Source organism: Corella eumyota, chromosome 4 (genome assembly GCF_963082875.1).
Source record: "Corella eumyota chromosome 4, kaCorEumy4.1, whole genome shotgun sequence".
Taxonomy (NCBI): domain Eukaryota; kingdom Metazoa; phylum Chordata; class Ascidiacea; order Phlebobranchia; family Corellidae; genus Corella; species Corella eumyota.
In genome coordinates, this window is record NC_137493.1 from 4,239,737 (window position 1) to 4,249,497 (window position 9,761).

The following is a 9,761-nucleotide window of genomic DNA, read 5'->3' on the forward strand; positions in this document are numbered from 1 at the left end:
AACTATATACGTATATGACGACACAGGGTCACATGACGTCAGAATTAGTGAAACTAAAAATTCGATCTAACTTTTTTGTTTTTGAATATTTTTGCAAATTTCTTTAATACGTATTAAATTCATACCAATGAGCTTTTAATCAGACCATGTATTTTGATTTTTAAGATTTGGCGATTTTTATGAAATATGTTCATAACTTTTATGGATATTAATATTTTAAAATAATATTTTTGAAATACGTTTATTAGGCCCCTGCAGGTATTTTGGTAAAGTTCAATTAAAATTTGAAAAATTTATTTTTAAATTTTTATTTAAAACTATATACGTATATGACGACACAGGGTCACATGACGTCAGAATTAGTGAAACTAAAAATTCGATCTAACTTTTTTGTTTTTAAATATATTTGCAAATTTCTTTAATACGTATTAAATTCATACCAATGAGCTTGTAATCAGACCATAAATTTTGAATTTTGAGATTTGGCGATTTTTATGAAATATGCTCATAACTTTTATGAATATTAATATTTTGAAATAATATTTTTAAAATACGTTTATTAGGCCCCTGCAGGTATTTTGGTAAAGTTTAATTAAAATTTGAAAAGAAATTTTTTTTAATTTTTATTCAAAACTATATACGTATATGACGACACAGGGTCACATGACGTCAGAATTAGTGAAACTAAAAATTCGATCTAACTTTTTTGTTTTTAAATATATTTGCAAATTTCTTTAATACGTATTAAATTCATACCAATGAGCTTTTAATCAGACCATGTATTTTGATTTTTAAGATTTTGCGATTTTTATGAAATATGTTCATAACTTTTATGGATATTAATATTTTGAAATAATATTTTTAAAATACGTTTATTAGGCCCCTGCAGGTATTTTGGTAGAGTTCAATTAAAATTTGAAAATTTTTTTTTTTAATTTTTATTTAAAACTATATACGTATATGACGACGACTCGAAAAAAATATGTTTTTTTCAATTTTAAAGTTTATGCAAATATTAATAAAAGTTTCATTACTTTTGACTATATTTATAAATTTAGAAATCCATTCGAAAGCATATTGTTTTTTAGACTAACGCACATCTAATAATATATCCAAATTTCAAACTACTTTTTTTGGAAAAAAATGAATTTAATAATAATAATTTGATGACGTCACAAGCTATATCGGTATTTCGCAAATATAAAACTACTGTAACTTTTGTTTTACTTGAGATTAAAAAAATGAACTTTAAAGTTAGTTAGGCCAACACGAATAAAATAGAATATTTTTGTTTTAATTTTGAAGCTTATGCAAATATTAATAAAAATGTCATAACTTTTGACTATATTAAAAAAATTTGAAATCCTTTCGAGAATATGTTGTTTAAACTATTGCGCATTTAGTATACAATAAAATTAAAATATACTTTTTTGAAAAGTTATCAATTTAATAATAATGGTCTGACGACGTCACAAGCTATATCGGTATTTTGCGGATATGAAACTACTGTAACTTTTTTTTATTAGAAATTAAACAAAAATATGTTGTTTAAGGTATTGCGCATTTAGTATACAATAAAATTTAAATTAAAATATACTTTTTTGGAAAGTTATCAATTACGTTTTTGAAAAGTTATCGCCACAAGCTATATCGGTATTTTGCGGATATGAAACTACTGTAACTTTTTTTGTTGGAAATTTTCAAAAAATGTTTTATCTTTAAAGTTAGTTAGACCAATACGACTCAAATAAAATATTTTTTTCCGATTTTGAAGTTTATGCAAATTTTAATAAAAGTATCATAACTTTTGACTATATTCATAAATTTAGAAATCCATTCCAAAATATGTTGTTTAGACTATTGAGCATTCAATGATTCAGTGTGTTATACTTTAAATTTCAACAGTAACTTATATATTGGTTTTAACAATATAGCTTTTAAACCTTATAAGTCTTGATCCTTACAGACTGTTCTTTGGGTATTTTAGTACAGCTGTTTAAAGCAACTTTAGTTCGTTTACATTTTAAAATAAAGAAACAAAAGAGTTACTTTTGGTGAGTGTTTTATCACGGCATTTGATAACAACGTTGTTTCAGGCAATTTAAAAAGTTTCATTGTTTTGGTGATACTCTAAACCAAATTGGGACCCAATTAAAGAATTCACTAAAATTAACCAAGAAAATGAAAATGCTTTACACGATTTTTGATACAGTTTTTCAATTTGTATAAATTAGCACTAGGCAATAATTATAGGCAGTGAAACCCAAAAAAACCTGAATGGAAAACAATAAAAACAAACTATAAACATTAACTACAGTACTTAACGTACATTTAAAAAAAAACCTTGGTAAAAAAGTTCGACAATATACAATTTATTAATATCAGAAACCATATTAACTTGAAATTTATTAATTTAAGTAAATATTATGTCAATATTTATAGGTTAATCTTACTATACATTTGACGTATTTATTTTATAACATTAATCATTAAATTTTCAATGGACAACCATATTAATTATATTATGACATGAGCAAATATTATTCAAAGCATGTAATAGCTAAAGTTCGTTATGTAACAAATATGAATTTAATAACTTTTGCACAACAAAATCTGTTTATTTAGAAATTGAGATTTTTTAAATTAAATTTTACGTTTTTATCAAATATCATATATATAGATTTTTCAAAATTAATAAAATTAAAATAAATACATTTTGTAAATATTTTTACAAATGTTTTTTTTCGCATGATTTAGCGACTACGATGCAGAACATTTCACCGCATACTCTCAAAACAACAACAAGTAGTTAAGGTGGAATTTTTAGTCCAAAACAACAAATCGTGTAACAGCATTCGATACAAAGTCACGTACACATAATTTTAATTTTCCACACATGAAAAGGTCTTTATGACTTATGGTAACAAAAAAGCAAAAAACGGGGTCAATTAAATAAGAGCAGTGACATTTACAATTTACAAACTTTTTTTAATTGTTTTAATACAAAAATATCCGCATTTTTAAAAACCCCCAAAACGGCAGATGTAGTTAATTTTTTACGAATGCTTCATTACTGTGCAGATTTAAATCCAATTTAAACAGAGTTTAACAAGTCACGCATATCTCAAACTTACACATGCGTTCGACTGTACTAATACGTAACACCTATGTCGTATTATTATTTGTACAGTGATTTTATGACGTATGAAAGTAGTCAATAATAACACTGCATTGGGATTTAGTATAAATCACTTTTAGTTATGATAAATTTATTTGACGTCATTTACTACAAAAATAAAAGAGGAAATACGAATACTTGTTTGTTTATGAAGTAGTTAACCATTTGGGAATTTTTATAATTACAATTTCGCAGTAATCCATACGTATTACACAGACTGACCGTTTTTACTTTCTTTTTCGCCTGAAATTGCCCTTTGAATAACCTGTAATTTTTTTTTCGAATATGCAAACTTTTTTGACAATAAAACAAAATAATTAATAGGTTAAGTTTTATTGGTGGATCAAAAAATTTAAAATATTTAAAAAAAACATTGCATAGAAGAAATATAAAAGAAAAAAGAACCGTCACTTGAATGAAAATACTTGAAATTTATTTGTAGCGCTAATAAATAGTTAAGCATAAAAATACAAGTCAAATGATCCTAAATACACTTGAATGAATATTTAAACCCGCAACTTCTCTGCCATTTTCTCATAGTTTAACATTTTTTCAAAAGTTTTAAAAATAGAAATTTCAAACTTTGGCGATTTTTTTCGCCATAGTCAATTTCCCATGAACCAGAACATGTTCACAGTTCAGTGCTTACCAGGTCACGTGTCACTACCTAGACACGTGACTTTGAATCAACCTTGAATCTAAAATGTCAAGACTACAGTGGCGTAGTAGCAGAGTAGGGAGGTGGGGCTGTTATACTTTCGCTTAGCGACACCGCGTCCCCGTCGTTTTGATCAGCCTCCGTGACGTCATCGCTGACGCTGTGAGGGGACTCAGTTTCGACTGTCATTTCGTCGGGGGCACTTCGCTGCGGCGACGTCTTGTTCTTTTTTCGTTTTTCTTCCATTATTTCAAGGTAAGAAGGAAGTTTTTCTTCGACGTTGGCGGAGGTTCCGATATAATCCTCGTCCGTGACGACGCTAAATATTTCGATGTTCTCGCGCCCTAACCGCGCGGATGAATACGAAGGCGGAAGGTCATCTCTGACGTAACTTGCGTTCGTTGAACCTTGACGGACCCGGTTTCGATTTGACGACCTCGAATTTCCAGTGTTGCCATTCGAAAAATAATGTTTTTTACAGAATTCGAACACGCATTTACAGCAGGTGATGAGAATGATAAAAACAAATACAAAAGCGATCACCGGGCCTATTATTTCCCACCAAGAACCGCCACAACCAAAAAGAGACTCACACTCCGAGTTTGTTGTTTCATTCATACGTTGAGTTATCGGTGATTCCCCAGACATGTAAATTAACCTTATTTTTACTTAATCTGAACACAAAATATAACATTTAAACACATGGTCTTCCTATAACTAATATTTTCATTCATATATAAAAAAATATTTCGATTCCTTAACAAAAATACCAAACGATTTCTTAAAAAATATAAACTACGGAAAATATCAACTAAAAATGTTAATAACTGTAAATTTACCTAGAATCTAAAGCCTTAAACGTTGCGAGCCAGGCAATACCTAACAATTATGACGTGTTTAGTATTTACTTAATTGCTGGCTTTGGTTAATTTTCCAATAAAATATAACGCCCAAGGTAGGCTTAACGTTCTATTATAGCAACGCTTAAAATTGTGTAGACTCAAATGTTTGATATGACCTAACCACTTGGCATTAACGTTTTAATTATTCATGTCTTTTACATCATTTCATTTTTGACCTTTCCACTTCATAGCAATGCAGTGTAAATTGCAATGCAATATAACTTGCGACAATGGCAAACAATGCAATATTTACTTATTCTGTTGTTTTTATGCCTTACTGATAAGATCTTAGATAATATAAAACGTGTCTGCCAACCTATGTTTAAAATATTTATTAAGCATTGCATTTCAGGCTATTTTATTCAACTAGCATTCATTTTACATTGAAATAAATCAAATCTAAATTCTGATTTTAACATTTTTTAAACTTACGACCAAATCGAAGCCATTGGCTTTGCCAGCCTAGCTCACAAAGCGCTGTGTTACATGTTATGTAAAATAATACCTTGTTGCTAAGAACACAGTATTTATGTGATATAACAACGTACTGAAGCGGAACAGGCAAAGTATTCAATTCTAAAGCCACTCAAGCCTTGAAAATTACAACTCACTTTGCGACCACATTTTTATAATATCAAGTGTAATACAATCCGGCAAAATTCTGAAGTTATTTTTATTCCGTACAACAATCTTTTTATAACTAAAATGATAATAACATCGACGAATGTAACTTCAAACGCTTAAAGTTTAGCTATTGCATAGAACAAAATCAGACTTGAAAATTTAGTTTTCCGAGTTTTAAAAAACTCCCAAAAACAAAAATTAATCTTATCAGCAGTTTTAATTAAATTCCTCAAACCGAATTAATTCCCATAAACAATTTAACCAAAGTTTAATATTTTATATTGAGAGTTTTCGTACCAGTAGTAGTTTTTTTAATTCTAAATTATCTGACCAAAAAAAACAAAAAACAACGTTTTTGGACTGTTGGTTTTTACACTAATTAAATGACATAGCAAACTAACCATGCTTATTTCAAGCAAAACTGAAAGCAAATAGGAAAATCCCGCTTATATATTTACAGTAAAACCGCGTTGTTAAATAGCGATCAGTTCGTGGAATTCTTTGTATGCTCAAGCTTCTTAAAAGTATCTGTTTATTATCTACATCCTAAATTTTCGCCAAGACAACCTGTTCTGTCGGCTATACTACAGGCAAATAGCTTAGGTTAATAATTATTCTCTCTATTTAGCGAGTATCTCTGTCACGAGTTACGCCGTGTGACGTCATAATGACAATGCGAATGTAGAAAATACTTTTTTTTTTGTTTTGCGTTGCTTTTGTTTCAGGTCTGATTTTGCTAGCCCTATTTTATTAAATTTAAATTTTAAATAAAACAAGTAGCAAAATCTGGGTTATCTATATTTTTGCTAAGCACATTCACCTTTTATACAAATCTTATTAAGGAACTTTTGCACCTGACAAAAAAGTTTAACTTATTAGTTAAAAATTAGTTAATTTGACTTTCCGATTGGCCTAAAAATTCAGGTGCTACGTGATTCAGGCCACCATGCAGCTTCCTAGTTTTAGGCAAACACGTTTGCTAAGTTTACAGTAAAATAGATTGGCCATTAAAACAAACTGGACCAAGTTTATTTGTTTACTTTTGCTATGTTTACGCTCTCACAATCTTTCAGTTACATTTTAACTTCTCATAACAGTTATGTAATGACTTAAATTTAGTATTGGAGGTTTTTAAACGCCTAACTATATCCTTAAAAGTAATAAAAAATTATAAATAATAATATAAAATTTCCAAAAACGAGAACTGATTCCAAGGTAGGATAATGGTAATTTGATCACAGATAACGTAATGACATCGCATTAATTACAATCTAAACAGGGTATTGAGAAATAGTTTTATCACAAAATCCAACGGTATTAAAAGTTAATTACGGTGACGTACTATAATAAATATTTATTACTACAAAAAATCGAATTCTTGGTAAAAGCGTTTTTGAAATGCTTATATAAATATAACATCTCCAATATTAGGTGTTTAATTTTAGAATACCGCATTTAAAAAAATGTTAAAAAACTAAATTCGGGTAAATTCCTAATACCTAGTATTGCTTTTCAAAGCAAAGGTTAAATATTACACCATTCTTGGTATTATGTGGGGTAAAGGTAAACAAAACTGTAATGCCATCACGCTGTATCAAAACAGGCAAATTTTCCCTTATCAAACTACTAAATACATTACACCATAATAAAAATGTTATTTACGTTGTTTATACAATAACACCCATTGATTTCAAAAATGTTACAACATAAAACTGAAATATCATGGTTAGATAAATAGTGTTAAAACCCAAAACAGATTTAAAAAGTGTATAAAACTGTAGTTAACATGTGTAAGGCAAACATAATGTTGTCATAAAAGTCTTTTTAAGCGCTAAAGCATATTTTTGAAACATATGTATCATTTTATTGCTGGCACTAGGCTATGGAAAACACACAAAAACACACTCATAAACTTTATGTTGTAAAAATGTTTTGGAAAGTTTTGTGCGTATTGGAAAAATGACATGGCAAATTTATCTTAATCCTAAAGTTTGTTTAAATCACAAGGCAATGTTTGAGTTGTCGTCAAGTAACCTAGTGTGTTCTGCCTGTATTAAAATGTATATTTGTGTCATTTTAATGGTCGAATTCTAGGTATTTTTTTACGATTTGTGTATTTTTCCGTTAAAAAATCAATTGTCCACACATTTTCAAAAATACCTAATCTTTAGTATGCAAATTTAACCACTTGAAACTTTTCGTAACTTGATAGTTAGTTAAGATAAGGGGTTTTATAAGTGTTAGATCTTTTTCAGGTTACCTGCTGTTGCGAAGGTTGCCATAATAAACCCATTGTTGTTTAAATCAAATATTAGGTCGATTTAATATACTTTTAATCATAATGTTGATATCGTATTGTTAGAACACGTTATTAATTTGTGATAGTTGTTAATAAGACGCAGGGTATCGCAATTAACCCGAAAACTGCTGTCCTATGACTGAAAACCATTTTACCTAGTGGAAATTCGACCTTAAATTATAACCCTCGCCTGAAAAAAAGCACTTCAGTTTCTGAAAAAATCGTTTACTCAAATGTCAGTAAAATTTTTTTTAGAAATTGTGGTTTCCAGGGTAATATATATTTGGTCAAATAGTTTCTAAAAAGTCTGAATCATTTAATGCAAGGTTAAACCAACAAATATTTTGAGAGTTGTGTAAAATTTCCTAAATTTTTGCGGTCAAAGCAAAAATAGCTGGGTTTCGAACTATTTATTTCGCTAGGTTATTTTTACAACCAATTGTAACAGATCATCGCAAGTTTACGCAACGTTACATAACAAACCGCTCAAAATCTGCTTTAGTTATATTCTCCCACTTATAAACCAAGCCTTAAATTACATATAACATATTCTCCCATTTAAACACACATGCTAAACTTTAGTTAACATATTTTATATTTTTTCAAATCTCGTGACTTGAAAAAGTCACGCAACTAAGAAAAAGTTCAATTTTAGTTTAAACTGCTTAACCTTTGTAACTAATTTCAATGTTATCTGAAAAAACAGCAAAACAATTGAAGTATACCCAACAAAATAGGTTATGAACTGTAACTATCTTTAAAAATTGCTTTTTGAAGCTCTACTAAAGACCAGCAATTTTAACATGAAGAAATGTGAAAGAAAAACAAAAATTGCACAAAAGTGCTTTAGGAACACGACAAAATTTTGTTATAAGCCCTTTTAACAGAGCTTTTAGAGAAACAAACGCCATTCTAAACAACGTGTACAAAGCCTTGTTATTCTTATACATTAAAAAAAAGTTGTGTTACGTAAATTAAATTATATTATGTATTTTGTTATATGACCATGCAATTTGATATTGCGTCAAAATAATTATAATAAACGTTATGATGCCTTTACTTTTTTTATCTTTTTTTTACGTAACTGATTTTCTTAGTTAATGATTTTATAAAATGTTTCATCACGTAACCCCTTTCTTTTTTAACAAACTTTCTTTTTTTTCATTTAACAAATCTCTCGCATAATTTTTTTATTATATGATTTTTTGATCCCTTTTAATAATATTTTTTTATCAGTTTTCATTTTAATAAATTCTTTTCCATTATCTTAATTTTAAATTTATTTCTGTCATTTTTCATTTTAATTTCTTTTCTTTGTCTTTTAATTCCGAAAATTCTCCTTTATCCACTTGTATTTTATAGTATTTTGTGAATTTGGTTTCATTCTTCATTAACACATTTTAATTAATTTTGCTTTTTCTAGTACGCAAATGTAGTAGTATCTAACGCCATTGTTCTGTTTTATCAAGTTTTTTTGCAAAAAAATAAAAACTAATTGGCCTAAACTAGTAACAAAAACTACTAACTCAACATACCTGATAACTTGACATATGTAAATGTGTATACATCTTCTTACTAACTTGAAAGTGTGACTTTCTTTTATATATCCAAAATATCCTAAATCCTATATGTACAGCGTTTCCATACAATGCTGTTTTGTACTTCTGCTGGTTCTAGCGACTGAACTTTTTCTAACTGATAAAATATTCTTCCATTTAAATGGTAATTCATATTAAATCTTCTTTTACTACTTGTCGTTTACTGTTATTAGCACGTTTTGCATTTTGTATCATTTTTAAAAAACCTTTTCCATGTCTTTTACCAAACTTCTTCCAAATCAGCACCATGCATTATAAACTGTTTTTCTTTTTTTTAGAATTTTTTTTTACTAAAAGTAGTGTCATAGCAATATTTATTACGTCACAACAGCCTATTAATTTTTTCAAATTAATTTTTTAATCGTTTTTTTTAAGTTTACACACTAGAACCATTTTCATAACTCGTATTAAGGTTGAACATAAAGTAGTTTTTATAGTAAATCTTAATTAACACAAACTCTAAAAGTTAAAATTAAAAAAAAACTATTGATTATTACAATTT